Source organism: Hyperoodon ampullatus (genome assembly GCF_949752795.1).
Source record: "Hyperoodon ampullatus genome assembly, chromosome: 20".
NCBI classification, from domain to species: Eukaryota; Metazoa; Chordata; class Mammalia; order Artiodactyla; family Ziphiidae; genus Hyperoodon; species Hyperoodon ampullatus.
This window is the reverse complement of record NC_136933.1, coordinates 20,959,949-20,981,318: the sequence shown is the minus strand read 5'-3', so window position 1 is coordinate 20,981,318 and position 21,370 is coordinate 20,959,949.

Sequence of the window (21,370 nt, the reverse complement as noted above, 5' to 3'; positions counted from 1 at the left end):
GCTTTTCAGTTCCTGGCACTGCAGACCACCAATATCATTAAGGTACACCCATTTCCCTCATCAATCTTTTTCTTCAAAATTGCACAAAGGCTTCTTTTTTATAATATAAATCCAATTTATCTGGCTTAAACAGAAGAATAAATCACAACACATTTCTGGATAAAGGAAGTGGAGTTGTGTACAAAGGAAGGCAAAACTTAGAGAGAAATATCAATCATGGGAGCAGACTGTCTCCAATAAGAAGGAGAAATCATATTAAAGTCTCAGGTACATACAACTGAACTAAAATACCTCTGCCAAGGAGAGATCTGAGAGAAACTGTACAGGGATGTACAAGGCTGAACATGACTGTGCATCAGGAAAAAGTGACCTGCTAGAGAAGGGAGCTATAGAGTGTGATATCAGGTTGTGTATCTTGAGCTCAAGTAGCTTAAATGCTTCTGTCAGTTGCAAAAAAAGAAAAAATGACACAGGGGTGGCAGTAAAGAGTCCAATAAACTCATGAGTTTTGCTGACGCCTTTGCCACTTGAAAGGCTTTCCTACTGGGAGGATGGTTATGGGTGGGAAGCCTGGACACACCTACATAAATAAGTTGTCAGATGTGGGTCTGCAGCCCTAATTCTCTCCTGGACTCAACAGCTGACTTTCCAAGTGGATATCATCTGACTGTTTTGCCAGCACTGTAAACTCAAAATATCCCTGGACTCACTGTTTTCTTGCTTACTGACTCCAGCTATTTGAGAGTCCTCTTTCACTTCCTTCTTGCACGCTGAGTCACTGGCACCCAAACCTTGCCATTCTAGCTGCCCCACGTCTCCTTCTTCCTAACTCTACTGCTACAGTCCTTGCTCTGGTGCTTGATTTCTTTTGCCAGAGCTCTTATGGTAGCTTCTGGATATTTCCTTTCCCTCTGATCTTTCAGTCTTGAATCCAACCTCTTCATGGCCTCCAGGTGTTCAGAAACAGAACTCCAGTCAGGCCATTCCCTCAGCAAAGGTCCCTCCGCGGGCACTGCTCTAGCGAACATCTCTGCCTGGTATGCAAGCTTTCTGTGTTATAGCCTCAAACTGTTTTCTGATCTTATTGACTTGGTCATTTATTTCATGCATCCAATAAACAGGTATTGAGGGCCTATTACACGTGTGCAGGTTATAGTAGTGAAATACATACAATACAATATTCATACTTTTATTCCACTTACATTATAAACAAGGGAGGGCTATAATAAAAAATTAGAAAAAATAAACAAATAAAACAGGGTGACATGGTGGAGGATAAATGAGGTTTCATTTTAGCTACATAAGCAGGGAGAGCCTCTCTCTGGAGCAGACATTTGCCCTAAGATGTGAATGACAACAAGAAGTCACCTATGGGAAGGTCTGAGGTCAGAGTCTTCCTGACAGAAAATAGACAAACTGCAAAGTTAACCACGTCAACACACTTTATACACTCAAGGCAAAACTTGGCTTCTGGCTGATTTGTGACCTTTACTTTGTTTACATTCTAATTTTCCACAGTGCTGCATTGTTCACAATCGTTCCTCTATTCTAATTCTCTTTGTTGAAGTAAAACCCATCCTTCAAATCCTGATACAGACGCAACCCTGAAGCTTCATCTTTTCATCAAAATAATATGATTTCTTTCTGTCCTTTAGAACTTGTCTCTTGGGGGCTTCGATTTATGTACTCATTTATGTACTTAGCTCAGGCCCTCTAATAAACTGCAGATTTATTGAGGACAAGATTTATAATACTACATTATTTTTATGTTCTCTACAAATCTAGTGTAGTGTAATGCCTTGAACACAAAAGTTGTTCAAAAATGTTTATAGAATTTGAGAAAAGATATTTTATGACTTCTAGAAAAAGACCACACTGTTCCACACATACACAAAGCTCTTTGTGATCGGCGTACAGCTTGCCCTTTGCAGCTTCTCTTATTTACACTGGGCTTTTATTTTTCTATTATCCAGCAATATTGAACTATTTTCACTTCTGGCCATGGGATATGCCCTCTCTCAGTATTCTGCTTTGCACATGCCCTTGGGTCTGCTTGGACTCACTCTCCACTCCCAGTTCCCACCTCTACCCTCTCCAATGTCACCCCACCTGGAAAGCAATCTAGTACTTTCTATGTCAGCTTAAGTATCATATCCTCCAAGAAGCATTTCTTTATTGCTCTCTCCGTGCAAATGTGAACTAGGGGCCCATCACTTGTGTTTATTTCTGTCACAGCATTGAAGCATCATGATCTATTTATTTATTTCTCCAACTGCACTAAAAGTTTCTTAAGGTAAGAAATGGACTAAATTTTCACTTTTATATTTTTACTAAGAGCAGTATGTGCTATCTAGTCAGTGTTCAATAATATCTTTGAATAAATGAATGAACTGATTAATCATAAATTCCACAAGAGCATTTTTAATTCACTGTTGCATCCCCAGTGCCTGAAACAGCTCAGGCATATGGTTAGTGCTCCGTGAATATTTGTCAGGTAGATGAATAAAATGTTACAGTGATCAATATCTATATTCTTCTATTTTTTTCAAGGTTCTGCCAGGTACTAGGGGGATATCCTGAAATGAGTAGAAGGAAGTGTTTTCTCTCCAGGAACTTCGGATCTTGTTGGAAATAAAATACTTTAACATATTTTACAAATGGAAAACCAACAGCGTAAGTTGCCTATAGAGAACATATAACATTTACTGACTTAACACAAGATACTGGAAACAACACTGTTAATGCATTGAAGCAAAACTGGATTTAGTTATTGTATAATTATGGGCAAATTCCTTGACATTGCTCATCTATAGAGTCTGCCAGTGTATCTGAGGACCATAAGACATTTTGGGTTTTGGGGGAAGATGTGCTGAGAAATGTTCTTAGATACTTTGATATCTATTGTCTAGTCTCAAGTGGTCATAATAAAGTATCAAACATTTTCTTCAGAATTCAAATACTTATTTTAGTGCCATTTATTCCTGATGCTGTCTATTTAAAGTCTAATGCTAATTCAAGATATAGTTCCTGCTCTGCAGTGAGCATGTTTGCTCTGGGTAATAATTGAAACTTTCTCTATTTCTTACTTGGCATTTATCCAGTAAAACTTCCTTCATAAATTATATAAAGCTGCTACATTCATACAGTTCCTTACAAAAATATGAATTACTGTTTAGACTTAATGCTTAAACAATGTTTACAGGGACTCCCTAAGTGAAAAATGACATATATGGATAAAAAGTTGCTGAACAACATATATAAATAAAAACACAATTGTTGAAAAATAGCTTTAAAGTATTGAATTGAGTCTAATGTCTTTAAAAGAGATGGGGGGATTTATGTGTTCCCTGCCATTTGAAAATTGTCCTGAATGACAATATATGTTATTCGTAGCTCTTTATTTTTCACCTTGTTTTAATTTATCACCATATACTAATTTGAAAATGGAAACATGGGGTATTGATGTTCTGATTTAAGCATGTACTTTACTATGGTATGTTTTAAGTAGAAGACAAATGTAGTTATGTAAACTATCTGTGGAAAACCCCTCTGGATATATTGTGATGGCAAAAGTAAATCCCATTCTCATAACATGGTCAGGGTACTCATCAAATGTGAATAATGAACTGGCATTGAGATGAATTACATAAATGTTGATTGGCAAAACAATCGTCAGAGAATTTTAAATGATCTCTCTTTGGTAAGTCTGTTTAAAAATTAACATATATGTTCAATAGGAAAAGAAAATTATGAGTAAATATCTGTACTTCATATACTGGTAGGCACTAATCCATGAGTAGGGAAAATGGAAGGCTTTGTGCAATCAAGACAAGTAAGCAATGTGGCACGTTTCATGGAATGAGCTCTGGGCCATGGGTCCTAGGGATGAGCAGCGAGAGGTCTGATTTAGCAGGATCATCAAGGAACACTCTCTTGCTCTGGGTAATATATATTACTTTTAACATCTTCATTGGAGTATAATTGCTTTACAGTGTGTGTTAGTTTCTGCTCTATAACAAAGCGAAACAGCTATACATATACATACATCCCCATATCCCCTCCCTCTTGCATCTCCCTCTCACCCCTCTAGGTGGTCACAAAGCACTGAGCTGATCTCCCTGTGCTATGCGGTTGCGTCCCACTAGCTATCTATTTCACGTTTGGTAGTGTATATATGTCCATACCTCTCTCTCACTTCATCCCAGCTTACCCTTCCCCCTCCCCGTGCCCTCAAGTCCATTCTCTACGTCTGCGTTTTTTTTTTTTTTTTTTTTTTTTTTTTTTTTTGTGGTATGCGGGCCTCTCACTGTTGTGGCCTCTCCCGTTGCGGAGCACAGGCTCCGGATGCGCAGGCTCAGCAGCCATGGCTCACGGGCCCAGCCGCTCCGCGGCATATGGGATCCTCCCAGACCGGGGCACGAACCCGTATCCCCTGCATCGGCAGGCGGACTCTCAACCACTGCGCCACCAGGGAGGCCCTACGTCTGCGTTTTTATTCCTGTCATGCCCCTAGGTTCTTCAGAACCAATTTTTTCTTTTTTTTAGATTCCATATGTATGTGTTAGCATACGGTATTTGTTTTTCTCTTTCTGACTTACTTCACTCTGTATGACAGACACTAGGTCCATCCACCTCACTACAAATAACTCAATTTCGTTTCTTTTTATGGCTGAGTAATATTCCATTGTATATATGTACCATATCTTCTTTATCCATTCATCTGTTGATGGACACTTAGGTTGCTTCCATGTCCTGGCTATTGTAAACAGAGCTGCAATGAACATTTTGGTACATGACTCTTTTTGAATTATGGTTTTCTCAGGGTATATGCCCAGTAGTGGGATTGCTTGGTTCTATGGTAGTTCTATTTTTAGTTTTTTAAGGAACCTCCATACTGTCCTCCATAGTGGCTGTATCAATTTACATTCCCACCAACAGTGCAAGAGGGTTCCCTCTTCTCTACACCCTCTCCAGCATTTATTGTTTGTAGATTTTTTGATGATGGTCATTCTTTATTTATTTATTTATTTATTTTGCGGTACGCGGGCCTCTCACTGTTGTGGCCTCTCCCGCTGCGGAGCACAGGCTCTGGACCTGCAGGCTCAGCTGCCATGGCTCACGGGCCCAGCTGCTCCGCAGCATATGGGATCCTCCCGGACCGAGGCACAAACCTGGGTCCCCCGCATTGGCAGGCAGGCTCCCAACCATTGTGCCACCAGGGAAGCCCTGATGATGGCCATTCTGACTGGTGTGAGGTGATACCTCATTGTAGTTTTGAGTTGCATTTCTCTAATGATTAGTGATGTTGAGAATTCTTTCATGTGTTTGTTGGTGATCTGTATATCTTGTTTGGAGAAATGTCTATTTAGGTCTTCTGCCTATTTTTGGATTGGGTTGTTTGTGCTGGTTTGGTGATGCTGAATTATCTTAGCGTTTGCTTGTTTGTAAAGCTTTTGATTTCTCCATCAAATCTGAATGAGATCCTTGCTGGGTAGAGCAATCTTCGTTGCAGGTTCTTCCTTTTCATCACTTTAAATATGTCATGCCACTCGCTTCTGGCGTGTAGAGTTTTTGCTGAGAAATCAGCTGTTAACCTTGCGGGAGTTCCCTTGTATGTTATTTGTCGTTTTTGCCTTGCTGCTTTCAATAATTTTTCTTTGTCTTTAATTTCTGCCAATTTGATTACTCTGTGTCTCAGCATGTTTCTTCTTGGGTTTATCCTGTATGGGACTCTCAGTGCTTCCTGGACTTGGGTGGCTATTTTCTTTCCCATGTTACGGAAGTTTTCAACTATAATCTCTTCAAATATTTTCTCGGGTCCTCTCTCTCTCTCTTCTCCTTCTGGGACCCCTATAATGCGAATGTTGTTGCATTTAATGCTGTCCCAGAGGTCTCTTAGGCTGTCTTTATTTCTTTTCATTCTTTTTTCTTTATTCTATTCTGCAGCAGTGAATTCCACCATTCTGTCTTCAATGTCACTTATCTGTTCTTCTGCCTCAGTTATTCTGCTATTGATTCCTTCTAGTGTATTTTTCATTTCAGTTATTGTATTGTTCATCTCTTTTTGTTTGTTATTTAATTCTTCTAGATCTTTGTTAAACATTTCTTGCATCTTCTCGATCTTTGCCTCCATTCTTTTTCTGAGGTCCTGGATCATCTTCACTATCATTATTTTGAATTCTCTTTCTGGAAGGTTGCCTATCTCCACTTCATTTCTGGGGTTTTATCTTGTTCCTTCATCTGGTACAGAGCTCTCTGCCTTTTCGTCTTGTCTATTTTTCTGTGAATGTGGTTTTTGTTCCACAGGCTGCAGGATTGTAGTTCTTGCTTCTGCTGTCTGGCCTCTGGTGGATGAGGCTATGTAAGAGGCTTGTGCAAGTTTCCTGATGGGAGGGACTGGTGTTGGGTAGAGCTGCCCGTTGCTCTGGTGGGCAGAGCTCAGTAAAACTTTAATCCACTTGTCTGCTGATGGGTGAGGCTGGGTTCCCTCTCCACTGGTTGCTTGGCCTGAGGCAACCCAACACTGGAGCCTACCGGGGCTCTTTCGTGGGGCTAATGACAGAATCTGGGAGGGCTCACGACAAGGAGTACCTCCCAGAACTTCTGCTGCCAGTGTCCTTGTCCCCAAGGTGAGACACAGCTATCCCCCGCCTCTGCAGGAGACCCTCCAACACTAGCAGGTAGATCTGGTCCAGTCTCCTATGGGGTCACTGCTCCTTCCCCTGGGTCCTTATGCATTCACTACTTTGTGTGTGCCCTCCAAGAGTGGAGTCTCTGTTTCCCCCAGTCCTGTTGAAGTCCTGCAATCAAATCCCGCTAGCCTTCAAAGTCTAATTCTCTAGGAATTCCTCCTCCTGTTGCCAGACCCCCAGCTTGGGAAGCCTGATGTGGAGCTCAGAACCTTCACTCCAGTGGGTGGACTTCTGTGGTATAAGTGTTCTCCAGTTTGTGAGTCACCCACCCAGCGGTTATGGGATTTGATTTTATTGTGATTGCGCCCCTCCTACCGTCTCATTGTGGCTTCTCCTTTGTCTTTGGATGGGTATCTTTTCTGGTGAGTTTCAGTGTCTTCCTGTTCATGATTGTTCAGCAGTTAGTTGTGATTTCAGTGCTCTCGCAAGGAGTGAGAGCACGTCCTTGTACTCCACCATCTTGAACCAAATACCCTCCTTTAATCCATTTTGAGTTTATTTCTGTGTATGGTGTTAGGGAGTATTCTAATTTCATTCTTTTACATGTAGCTGTCCAGTTTTCCCAGCACCACTTATTGAAGAGGCTGTCTTTTCTCCATTGTACATTCTTGCCTCTTTTATAAAAAACAAGGTGACCATATGTGCATGGGTTTATCTCTGGGCTTTCTATCCTGTTCCATTGATCTATATTTCTATTTTTGTGCCAGTACCATACTGTCTTGATTACTGTGGCTTTGTAGTATAGCCTGAAGGGTAATATTTTTATACTCCTCAACTGAGGCAGGTTTTTGTTGTTGTTGTTGTTTTTTCATTTATTTGTTTTAGCTGTGGAATGTTACTGTTTATTTACTTATTTATTTACTGGCCGGGCCATGTGGCATGTGGGATCCTAGTTCCTCAACCAGAGATCAAACTCGGAACCCCTGCATAGGAAGCATGGAGTCTTAACCACTGGACCATCAGGGAAGTCCCTGTTTGTTTTGTTTTTGTTTTGTTTTTTTTTTGGTCTTTGCAATCCCTGCTTCTTCTTCCGTCAGTTCCAAGTATGTCCTATGGACTTTCACGTGTGGTGCAGCCAGCATAATTTTTTTTCTGGCTCTGGTCATATGGTCCACACCATTCCTTGTATCCTTGATAAAACTGTCTATTGAATTATCTTTTCTTGCTACAATGTCTGTCACATGAATTTTACCACACACTTGGGGACTCTTGACTACTCTCTTATCTACACAAGCAAATTGTACAACTGTCTTCTAAGACAGGAACCATCTTATTAATCTCAACAGATGAAGAGAATATGTCTCAGAAGGATAATCAACAACTAAAATAGTCTCAATTTTGTCAAAATCTGTTAAAATATAGATGCCACACACTGTAGGAATAAGCTTGGCACAAAAGAAGTAACCTCTAAGCAATACTCTTTCATATATAAAAAATTGGTCACAATTACAGTACAGTACTTACCAGTGTTTTACACAAGGATAAATCAGTTCCATATACAGGATTAGCATAATGATTTATATGTCTTATATAAGTCAATAAATGCAGTTTTTATAATTAGTGTTATAAAATTTTAAATGATTTGTTAACAACAGAAATTCTAGTCAAAGATTCAGTAGATAGAACTTATATCAATATGTAGCGATAGTCTGTAGGGTTAAAGTCCACAAAAGTAGAGTAACCATGTAACCTCTTTTTCGCAGGACATAGCCAATATATATCTGTGGTCCAGCATAATTATTAGTTAATAACACATCCTTTTACTCTATGTCAGAATTTAGATGATATTTAAAGTTTGCTCTAACTCCTAGAGACAGAATCAATGAGTGGGCATCAGAGAAGGTATCCAGGGAATATGACAAGATAGAAAATAGATATTTAGTCTCATGGAAATCCAAGCAGGAATAAATAGTGATGTTTTTAAGGGTAAACTGAGATAGGAAGAAGCCTGAAATCAATTCATGGGTTTGCACTTTCCACAATAACCTGTTAGAACATACTTAGGTAGTTGGCCGCAGAAACTGTGATGGTGGTCTGAGACAAAGCCGTAGTTAGAACAAGGTTAGCCAGCAAAAGCAAGGCAGAAATCTCACAAGAGTTAGATTTCTAGGAATCGTTTAGGTCAGAAATGAAGTACAGAATACCCAGAGGGGAAGACTGCATGCATAGTAAAAATAACAAAAACAATTAATATTATTGAAAATTGTTTATGTGTATTACCTCTTTCAATTTCCTGATATGGAATTTGGTGTCAGTGTCAATTTCAAGTCCTGTGACTGTCACTTACATCCATATCACCTTGTCTAAGTTATTTAACTTTATTATAACTCAGTATCTTGATGTTAAAGTACAAATAACGATATATACCTCACTGGTTTATTATGATGAATAAATAAATAAATACATACATACATAGAGAGAGAAAGAGAGAGAATATATGCACAAACACACATGGAACCCATCAAACAAGAAGAACACATCAGTCAGAATTATTTTAAGCTAATAGCAAGGATTTGAAACTATGTTTACTTGATTCTTAGTAGACTCTTTGTGAATGGTCTTTTGGCAAGGGTACTGAATAAAAACCTTCATTTAAAAAAAAGAACACATCAGTGTTATTATTACTATGGTGATTATGAAAAGTATAATTTGAAATGGAGTTTTTATTTCAGGATCAAAGTCCAGCTTCTCCCACTTGGACTAAAATCAGAACCAGATTGTCAATAGTTTTACTTAGTCCTGAATCACCTGATCTAGAGCCTTGTAAATCACCATGTTAATTTCAGGCATGCAAGGTGGGATAAAGCTTTTGTGAAAGGGGACAGATGCTTCAGGTATTGGTTAAGAAGACATATAGAAGCTAGGAAATAAACAATCCTCGATAATCTCTATGAATCATGTGCTTGATAGTATTTGCTTCTAGGAAAACCCAGATATTCACAGTACATTTATGTTACACTAAACCATTGGATTTGCAGGAAACCTGAGGGCTGAGAATTGACATTGTTGAATATTCTAGAATGGTTCTTATTTCTTTCCCAGAAGCATAATATGTATGGAATGTGACAACTTCAGCTATTTCAGTAATTTGACTAATTTATCAATTATCTAAAATTAATTAAGTGGACCTAATGAAATTAATTGCATCAAGTTGAGCTTTAGAGAAAAATTTTCCCTTCCTAAAAGAAGTACAAATAATATGGATGTGGAAAAAATGTATTCCTGATACAAAATTAACTTCAGTACATACACCGGCCTAACATTTTGAATTCTTGCCCTCAAGAAGGAGCTAAGTTGAATCTTGCTTTTCTCAGTGATGGCTAAGCTGCTGATAGTCAACAATGGTTGACTGGTCCCCGAAAGACTCACAGAACACTCATTAGTTTTTGCCTATTGTCTGGAAAATTTTAGAGCCATACTTCCAAAGACTTAAGTAAGGACATGAGGAGATAATTATCTTTAGAGTTAAGTACTTCTCAAATATTCTATTATATACACTATAGATTCAGGTCAATCGGGGAAGATATACAACAACACTGGACCAGTCATTATTTCTCTTGTTAACAGTAAATGTTTCCAGACGACATATTCAAACGTTACTGTAATTATAAAAATCCTTGGCCCCAAATTTGAATTTGAATCAGAATTGGCTTTGCAGTTTTTTTCCAATTCCTAAAATGTAGCTATTCAGTTAATAAAATCTTGTACTGACCACATACTTATAGCTATTGTTTTCTGTGCCCAGTTCACTCCCCCATATCTGGAGGAATCACCTTGCTTTTCCTTGCTCCATTTACATGTTACAATGGGAGGCATCATGGTTTTACAACAGGACCTTATTTATCTGGTAACAGGCAATATGCCCAGGTATGGGTCCTTGACTCAAGCTGGGTAAATCAGCTTTCCACAAAAATGCTACATTGAAACCAAGAAAAGTTTTATGGAGGGTTTCTCCAGGAGACTGAACAGGAACATGTAAACTTGGAATTTGTTACAACCAAGCTTTCAACCATGTAGACTAAGAAAGAAGATAATGCCAGGCCTAGGCATGCAGAAGAAATGAGAGATATAAGGTGAAGATAGAATCTTATTCAATTGCCTGGGTTTATTTTATTCCTGAAGTTCTGCTGCATCCCTCCTCTTTATTTTCATCCCAAATTTGTGTAATCTACTGAATTTTCTTTTCTACTTAATCTCATTGTGCTAGATTCATGTTTCTTGCAATCAAGAGTCTTCACTAAAGCATACCTTGTTTCTGTTGAGGACTTGGAAAAACTACCATTAACATTTAGCTCTGAAAGGTATTTTCAATGATCTTCTATCTCAGTATTTCTGAGATAGTAGATAAAGAAGATGGTACATTATTAAACAGGTTTGAAAAAACCAAGTTGAACAAAGCTAAGCTTTTTTCTTTATTTTTTTTTCCACTGTTGACTATCCTCTCAGAGCCTTTAAAATGCCATGTGCATCGTGAATCTCTAAGACCATAGTATTTTGTGTAGCATTTTGCACTCACATGTGATCCTAGAACACTTTTCTGAGGAGCATCTTCAGAAATAGTACTTCACAGAAAACCCTTTGCAACATACTGATCTATCCTAAAGAAGAAAGCAAGGCTAAGATATTTTATTTAATCTAACTCATGTCATAGCCAAAAGAGAACCAGCGCTAAATACAGATTTATACATGAGCTGTAGGACTGCGAGTGTCTTAGAGTGATAAACTGAGAGCGTTACTTTAGATAAGAAATTTGTTTTGCAACGTGTGTCACTGGAACAGAAGGAGCAACTGATAGACAAGACCCCCTGAGGCATAACCATTACACTCTACTGACAGAATCCTTAAAAAGAGACCACAGAGCCAAGCAACTTAAAGGCTCTCTGCTGAGTTGCCACCTCCATCTGCTGAGAGCTGGTTCAGAGAGACCCTGCCCGAGGCCCCGTAGGAGCAGAGGGTGACCTCCCACTCATGCTTCTCTTGTCTCTTGCTGGACCAGAGACCACAGGACATACTGAGATGCCTCCTTTCAGGACTTCTTGGAGTGGTTTGTTACCCCCTTTCCTATTTTCTCCATTTTGACTAACCCATGCTGCATGCTAATTGTGTGCAAAAACTACAGTGATCAGTGGTCATGCTTTATCTCCAATCCTGTGATTTTTCTACCTGGCCTTGCCACTGGGCCCTGTGACAGAGAAATGGAATTATGTATGTGAAAAATTGCATGATTTAGTTTTTTTACATGAAGAGTAGACAGTTGTTTCAAGTTTATAGGACAGTCAATAAATGCCTCTCTTCTCTTCACTTTCTTTCTCTTCTCCCCTAATAAAATCACAGATTATTTTTCTAATCCTCCAAACACTGATCATCATCACAAGCTTCATATGATCACTTAATATCACCAGTTATTACAAGCAGGTTAATATGTAAACATGAAGAAAACAAGCAAACAAAAAACAGGTACCTAAAAGATGTTACAGGTTATAGAACATGGAATTTCATAAAGGCCAATAAATGACAAATAGTCATAGATGACTGTTTGTACTCACCTTGGGTCTTCAGAGGCAAAGGTGTGAGGAATGAAATCTTTACAGATGCTGTCATGAAAACTTACCTGCAGTTTCACTGAAAGTATAACTTTGTTAAAGCTTGTGTTTCCAACCCAACACAGAAGGAGCAGCACCATCCACAAAGTAATACAGACAGACCCTGGGATCCCCTGTTTTGTATCCCATTTCTTCATCTCACATCCTCCAGACATTCACACCATCTGGTAATTCTACTGCCCAATTTCACAAACATTTTTCTAGTTAGAACTTGATCATCTCTTGGCCAAGACTCTTTCAGACTTTTCCTATCCTTTATTTTCTACCTTGTCACCGAAAGAATTGTGATTGTTAATCTTTGTAATATTGTAACATCCAAAGTAGCTTTTAATTCTTCTATGTTATGCTTTATTGAATGATTACAAATAGCAGAACACTGTGCTAAGTAAGTCCCCCAACACACATTACTCCATGCAATTGTCACAATAATTCTAAGTTGGATACCCTTATTTACCACACTTGCAGTAAATGCAAGAGCCAGAATCCCAAAGAAATCCTGTGCCACTTTCAAATCAAGTAGGCTCTTGGTAAATATTTGATGACACTCAAATGTCTTTACCATGAACTCACCAGCACCCTCACAACTCCTGATTAATGAAATAAGGAGAAAGGAAGGCATTTGCCAAGTAATAATCAACACAGAATTTCCCTTTTCACCTAAACCATCTATAAGGAATCACAGGAGCAATTTTGTGGCTGATAAACTAGATTTTTTAAAAAAGTAGAAAGAAACAAAAAACCAAAGATATTCTAAACACTGGTTGAAGGCAACAGTTTTAAAAGCCAGACCATCAGGAAATCAATGTGAGAACACAAACCATAAAACACTATCTTTATATTTCCCTGTATTTTCAACAAAGTGGGACACTGTATTAGTCATCATGAATTTTAAATGTATTTTGCACAACATTTTGTATAAATCCATTCTAGATAATGCTCAAAGTCTGTTTGAATCCCAGCAAAGTTAAAGAGGACATCCATGATCATATGTTGAGAGAAGCTACCGTGTCAGATACATGGTGCTATTTCCTGGGATCCTTACACCAGTATTTGCCAATGGTCTTACTTGGAATATTAGTTCCATGTTATATTTATATGTATTTAAAGAATTTTAAAAAGGATTTGTTGTTGATGTATTGTAAGTCTAGGAAACAACATATCAGGGCAGAGCTTCTCACACATCTGTATGCCACGGATTAAACCAGAGTGAGATTTGGAATAGCTTAGCCCTTTGGGTGCCTAATATTGTGAGGCCATAGGCAAAGGTGACCAGCTTCATTTACATATCCCATAATGCCGAACAAACTGTGATTTTCCAAGAGTGCCAGAATGTGAAAAAGGCTGCAAGCATTCAGTTAGGTTTTTTGTTTCAAGAAGCAAACATCACCTCTTGGTGAACTGATCAAAAAAAGGAAACTTATTGTTGATAGTACAAACAAGCATGCATATAATGGGTGAAAACACACACTGTCAAAGATACTGGAGTTCCATTTAAAGGCATACAGTCCCAGTGGTCATAAGCAGCCAGACTGGCACTACTAGGGTTAAACAAAGGAAAATAGGGCTTTGGGCTGTTAGTAGTGGTTTTGTTTTATTTTGATTTGATCAAGCTCAACTGCTTTACTTAATTTTCCAAATTCTTAATCTGTATTATAAATCGTACAAGAAACATATATGAATTTTCTATATGTGATCAAAAACAGTAGGTACTTGATCACAGAACCTTAATTCATAGTTCATTTCAAAGAACCAAAGCTCTACAAAGCATATTTTTGTTAATTTGTTTTATAACTAAATTTGCTTAAAAGACCTATTCTTACACATTTCAAATGCATCTAAATAAAGCTAAAAAACAGAGAGATGCAGAAACACAACTAACAATTTTAACAAGAAGTAAATTATCAGGACTGAAGTTGGTGATCATCTCACCTTCACTTTTGTATTAATTAACTTTTTTAACTGTGAGAAATTGGAGCGACAATGAGAAAAGATGAAACTGTAGGTATGTGCTTGAAGCACAGTGGCTGCCTAACAAATGGAATGGTTTCAATTCTTTAATTATCAGAAAGACTACCAGAACTCAGATTCCACCTGAAACACCCTTGCATTTTAAACATATATTAAAAGCAAAAGACGAACACTAGTAAGGTGAAAACGTATTCATATTGGCTCATGTTTCTCCCTGATTTTTCCCATCCATGGAAAGGTTACCACCAACCTCTGAGTTGCTCAATCGAGTAACTACTCTTTGGGGGTATGCTCATCTCCCCGAACCAGTTCTAAATCACTTTCTGTTTATTCCACCTCCAATAACACGTTAAATGTATGCAATTCCCTCTATTTTCTAGTTTGAAAGAGTAATAGAGTACTAATCTACCCAAGGTAAACATATTTCAGACAGACTTTCCATAATAATAATAATAAAACAAGAAATATGCCCAAAACACATTTTTAGAGGTAGAGATAACCGTTCTAATTTATAGACTGAATGGGTGACATTTGAACAGGTTATAATTTAAAAAAATAGTTAGGAACCTTAGCAGCCTGGTTCAAATAATTATCATCTGTCCTCCACCTCTGTGGTGGTCTACTCACCGGTTTCCCACTGAATCTCAAGTCTTCTTTTAGAGTAATCTCCACACAGGATCTAAATCAAAAATGCAAATAATAGGCTTAAAAATCTTCCTGCTGTAAAACTTTCAATCCCATTTCAATACTTTTTAAAGTTGAAATCAGGGCTTCCAATTATGACCTATAATGCCACGTTCTGTGGCATTATGCACATGTTCAGAAGTGCAAGTCTTGCTCGCTTCATCGATCAGGTCCCAGTCTCAACATTACTCTTCCTTTGAGAGTTCTGACAGAGAATCAAATGACTTTCCCTTCATTCAGGCCCTCAATATTCACTATTAACACACCTACTTTGTTTCCTTCATAGCATTTCAGAATGTGTAGATTAAATAATTTTTTATTACTTGTCTCCCACAGTAGATGCATCTTATGGAAACAGAATCTTTATTTTCTTTATTCATAACTGTGCAGTCTGTGTCTAGTTACTTGCCTTTCATCTAGCAGGTCTCAGCACATATTTGTTAAATGAATTAGTGAATGATTTTTGGGTCACTATTGTCCTCATATTTATTTTTCGAAGGAAAGAGGGTATTTTAAGGTTCCTGGACCCAATTCCAATGGGTGTGTGTGGGGCGGAGAGGCAGTCTTCCTCACACCACAAGCAATTCTCAGACACCATCATCAGGATGCAGAGATTCCATGTTCTCTGGATGTGCCACTCTCCCAGAATCTCCATGCATTCACCAACCTGGAAGCTCTCTGAACCCTCTCCTTTTGGGTTTTTATGGAGGCTTCATTACATAGTCATGAACAATTAAATCATTGGCCATTGGCAATCAATTCAACTTCCAGCCCCTCTCCATACCTAGAGATTGGGGCTGGGATTGAGACTGAAATTCCAACCCTCTAATCACCTGGTTGGTTCTCCTGGCGACCAGCCCCCATCCTTAGGTGATCTAGGGGCTTTCTAAAAGTCACCTTATTAAAGTAACAAAAAACATCATTATGTCTCTCATCACTTAAGAAATTCCAAAGGTTTTGGGATCTCTGTGCCAGAAATGGGGATGAAGACCAAACACATATTTATTATAAATCAAAATATCACAGAGGGCTTCTTATCTTACTGCTACTTTTCATTGCTGTATGAAATGAAAATCCTGACAAAAACCTGTTCTCATTATACAATTTACTCAAATGATGGCAAAGTGGATTTCTTGCTAGGTGTTAAGTGAGCAATTCCTGAGGGAATGGGGCTATGTGTTTCTCTCCATGCTAGTAGGTAGTAATAATGACAGAAAATGCTTTGATGCTATCTTAATTTCTCTCTTAGAAGTCATTTCCAATGAGGAATCCTCCAGAAAATTATCAATTTACCCTGCTTTCAGGTCATAATAAATGCTATGTTACATCTACTTTAAAATACCTCATAGGAAAATATGTAATAAAATACCAATCCCTTCCTTGTCCTCTCTCTTGGAGAGATGTTGACTTTTATACATTTGACAGTACATTCCTGCTGCTTTCCAAACACCATTCAATTAAGAAACCTTCCCAGCTGGCACAGCCAATAAATACTTGAATTTTTCTAAATGTTTTTTGGGATCTTTCTTTAGCCCCAAGACCTCCAGTTTTCACAATACTGCCATTTGAACGTGAGTTTCTTTTCATGGTCTTAGCAAAAGAAATAAAATGCACATTTTTTTTTTTTTAGATTACACTTTTCCAAAAATAGTGTGTAGCAAAAAAGAAAAGAATATGTCTTGAAATTATTTAGCAATCACTTTAAAAATGCTTATATGTAAATCTATGTTTTGGAAGATATTTATAAAATAACTCAATTAACTTTGGTTATAAATACACATTTAAATAAATGAGTTGTTAAAATACAGAATATCATTTTGCTTCCATTAGAACATAATAAAGTTTGCTGTTTTACATAAATCTGATGCTGGGGACATCTCTTCCTATCTAGGAATAAAACATAAATGACATAATAATATAAGAATGTTGAAACATAAAGCAACTAGAAATTTTATTGTTCATTAATAATAAATTATTTATCTTGGTGATTTTATGAAAGAATATTTAAACGATTTTATATTTTATGAAACTCAAAGGTCTGAATCATCTGTGAGCAACAGTAAAACAACTACAAGAGGTAAAGATTTGCTGATCCTTCACTCTATAGTTACTCTAACAAAGTACCACCAACTGGGTGGCTTAAACAACAGAAATTTATTGCCTCACAGTCCTGGAGGCTGGAAGTGAAAGATCAAGGTGTCAGCAGAGCTGGTTCCTTCTGAGGGCTGTGAGAGAAAATCTGTTCCAGGTCTCTTGACTGGCTCGGGTGGTTTGCTGGCAATCTTTGGCATTTCTCGGCTTATAAGAAGCATCACTCCAATCTTCACTTGCCTTCATTTTCATGTGATGTTTTCCCTGCATACAAGTCTCTATGCACAGTTTTCCCCCGTTTTATAAGGAGAGCAGTCATATTGGATTAGGGTCCACCTTGATGACCTCATCTTAACTGTTACATTTGCAATGACCATATTGCCAAATAAGATGACCTTTTGAGGTATAGGGGATTAGAACTTCAACATGTGAATTTTTGTGGGGACATAATTCAACCCATAACTCTTACTATATGTTAAGCATTTGCCTATCATTTCTTCATTTAATCCCCACACTAGCCCCGTGAGAAGTGTCATTATTTCCAATTTAGGGTAGAGAAAATAGACTTCAGTAGGTTAAGTAAATTAAATTTTCCAGTCACACAGGTGGCAAATGCCAGATCCATGGGGTTAAAACCTGACTTAAAAACCCAAGCCCCAAGTCTTTAGAATGACATTTTTTTCCCTTTAACATCTTTATTGGAGTATAATTGCTTTACAATGGTGTGTCAGTTTCTGCTTTATAACAAAGTGAATCAGCTATACATATACCTATATCCCCATATCTCTTCCCTCCTGCAACATTTTGAAACTTCTAAACAAAATACAACTTTCAAACCAGTTTCATTGCTGACATATGTCTGAAAGTAGCGATATGTATTCTCAAAAGTAATTATTTAAAAGGACGGTTATATTTATGGCATTATTTATGGTGACAGTCTCAGAGGTGTATATTATCTTCAAACTCATCAAGATGTATATACACTATACATGGACAACTTTTTTGTATGTCAACCATACCCCAATAAAAAAGAAGTAGTGCAACAGGTAAAAATAAACAGCAATGAGTTACAAGAAAAAAAGAAAAAAAAATGACAGGGGTAGAGAAATTGCATGTAGTATTTACAAAGAAATATTGTTACTTATAACTCAAAGATTTTTTTTTCTTTTTTGATGGCTTCTCTGCTACATACGGATAAGCAGTAAATAGAAAGTAATATCCAAACTTGGTCTTCCTAAGTCATAACTCAAAAGACACTAGTGGAACAAAGATATAAGCTTACAAATGTCTTATGAAACCTCACCTCTAAGCCAGGCATCTCTTCTGTGACTTCATTTTTCAAATTTTGGAACAAATAATATATTCCTTTGGAATCAAATTTATGATATGGAAAAATATCTAGTATATCTCATTATAAAGCCTTTTCAAGCCATTAACTTCTATTATAAATATGGAGTATTCATATCTTGAAAGTATGTATAACTTTGCTTGATATGATCACATTATGTATGTGTGCATATATAAATTTGATTGGGGGAGGGTTGCTAGCAACATGATTGTGATTTACATTTACTTTCCCTATAATTTTGTTCTCATCTTTTAGTTCTCAAAAATCCAAATTGGTAGTCAAATTCTGGAATGTTCCCTCAAGCTCATGGTTATGAATATTAAACCAACATACTTCTCTGGTCCTATGCTAAAATTTACCGAAAACAAGCAAAACTAACTTAACTGCCTGCTCCAAGAAATACTTGTTCTTGTAGATAAGATTAAAGGAAGCAAAATAGCTTGTTTATCAAGACTAATGGCTGCTCTTCAAGACTTACTCAAGACCCTCCCTCTACTGTGCCCATCAATCTAAAGCTTTTATGTCATAATTTCTGTCCAGTTCCAATGAGTTTCAACTCTTTGAAGAACTGCCTTAAAAATCACATATCCCATAGCTAAAAACAGTATAAATATCTTCTCCTGATTCTCCCCGTTTGAGACACTACTAAGACAATGTCAAGGTGATATTCTATTTTACTGCAATAAGTGTAATGAACTTAACCTTTTCGTAAAAAAATTTTCTGGTAGTTTTTTGTAGAGTTGATAATCAGCAAATGAAAATAGAGCATCTGGAAATATGTAAACTTCTATTTGTAATAATGGTTGGTTGTGGTAGTAACAGTAGATATAGTAGAAGCAGCACAGAAGTAGAAACCATACTGGCAATAGCAAGTGCTTCACATGCATTCCTAATTAAATTAGTATTATGAGATTCATACAAGCCACACAGGTTTTCAAAAAGAAAAAAAATATTATTGATTTGATATATGTTTTCAGATTCTCTATATATGATACATCCAATAATTTGAAAATTGTATTAATTCTTTTGGAATCTTAGGAGACTGATACAATTGAAGTAATGATAAAAAGTATGTAGACTCTTAAGGTATATAGAGTTCTTTATTTTCTTCCTTTAAGATTCCAAGAAAAAAACCTTGTTAAGTAAGTAAAATTATGCCTATTTAAAAAACACAAAACCCAAGACTCAGAGGAATTAAACTTAAAGTTCATTTAGGGACTATTTGAATTAAATCCTTAAAAACTCATGTTCATTACCCCATGCCAGATTCTCCCTTCAGTACGATAGTGAAGCAACAATTTACTACCTGAAATGACACGTTTTTTAATATACTGTAGCACTTTTTATAAAGTAAAATAGCACACTAACACATTTGTACACTTCAGTATATCTTAAAATAAATTTAGCATTTTCAACATATTTTTATTAGTGCTTATTTCATCGTGAGATCACCTGTTTATATATTTGTTCCATTTATCTCTTTGCGGTTGGAGATTATATACCATTCATTTTTATATCTCTTTCCCTGAATGATGTCTGGAAAATAGGGACATAATAGGGAGATGTATAAATCAGTTGAATGAATGAATGAGCAGGAGTTCTGAAAAACTGCATGGTTAATTACACAGTACATTTATTTTTTAAAAAGAACTCTGAATATTTTGTAAATGAAATATAATAATTTCCTAATTAATTTTTCATATTGGTTTTTCTTATAGTGAACTCCTGTACTTCATTTCCCTTTATCACGCAATGGTATTTTGTTATGCATGTTTTACTAGAAAATAAACTAGGCCAGAGTGACGAATCAAAAACGAAAATATATTCCTCACTACAATAAAAGGGATATATCATAATTCCTAGTTCTGTTTTCTGCTGAAACCTTCAGGCTAACTCCAGTTAATTTGTAAACTGAGCATAATGAAACATTCATGATGGTTCTACAATTATTCTGTTTGTGAAACAAATATATCAGCTCTTGTACACTTCATATGAACATTACAGCATAATAAAGGATGGGACCTACAACATTAAATAACCCAGAACTCTAGGGTAACAAGAAATGTCATGCAACCCTGTTGGAAAGTAGTCAGACACTAGAAGTGACACTTTGCAATTGTTTTATAACAAAAAGTGGCCTAGATCTCTGTTCTACAATTTGTCTACCCACCAACAGCAGGTCCAAAGAGTTTTACTGTAACTCACCTCAGTAAACTAGTCTCATTGTTAAACTATTCTGACTACTCATCCCCTGGTACTTCCTTCCCTGGGGGTGAGCCCCTCACTGGCTCTTCCATCGCCTCTGAGGGCCTGTAAACACTCTGTTGCTTAGTAGACCATGATTACACACACCAGTGTTTTTGTATCTCTTGAGTTTAATAAGGGACCAGAACCCTTCTTAATTTAAGCTTTTACTAATACAGGCACACCTCATTTTATGGCTCTTCCCTTTATTGTGCTTTTTAGATACTGTGTTTTTTTGTGTATTGAAAATTTGTGACAACCTTTCATCAGACAAGTCTGTTGGTGCCATTTATCCAACAGCATTATTTTTAATTAAGATGTGTACATTGTTTGAACTTTTAAATTTAGGAATTCACCTTAATCACCAATTATTCAAATCTTATTATTTAAAATCCCATTGTAAAGTTTTAAGTATCGATTTTGTAATTTTTTCATGTTCCTTATTAATATTATATTTAAGTACAGATTAAGTAAGTTCATTCAGTCTCTGGTTTTAAATAATATTTATATATTGAAAATGCTTAAATTTATATCTGAAGACTCAGCCTGTCCACTGAATTGCTGATTCATATTCATTAGTTTATCTAACATTATTGGATATCAAATGTTCATCTAAATTTAAACCAAGAGCAAATTCTGATTTTTCCTTTTCTGCAGAATAATGTCATCTCCTTAGAAGGCCTTCCTTGACCAACACAGATAAATATCCCTCCAATGCTATAGGACCTTCTGCTATTATC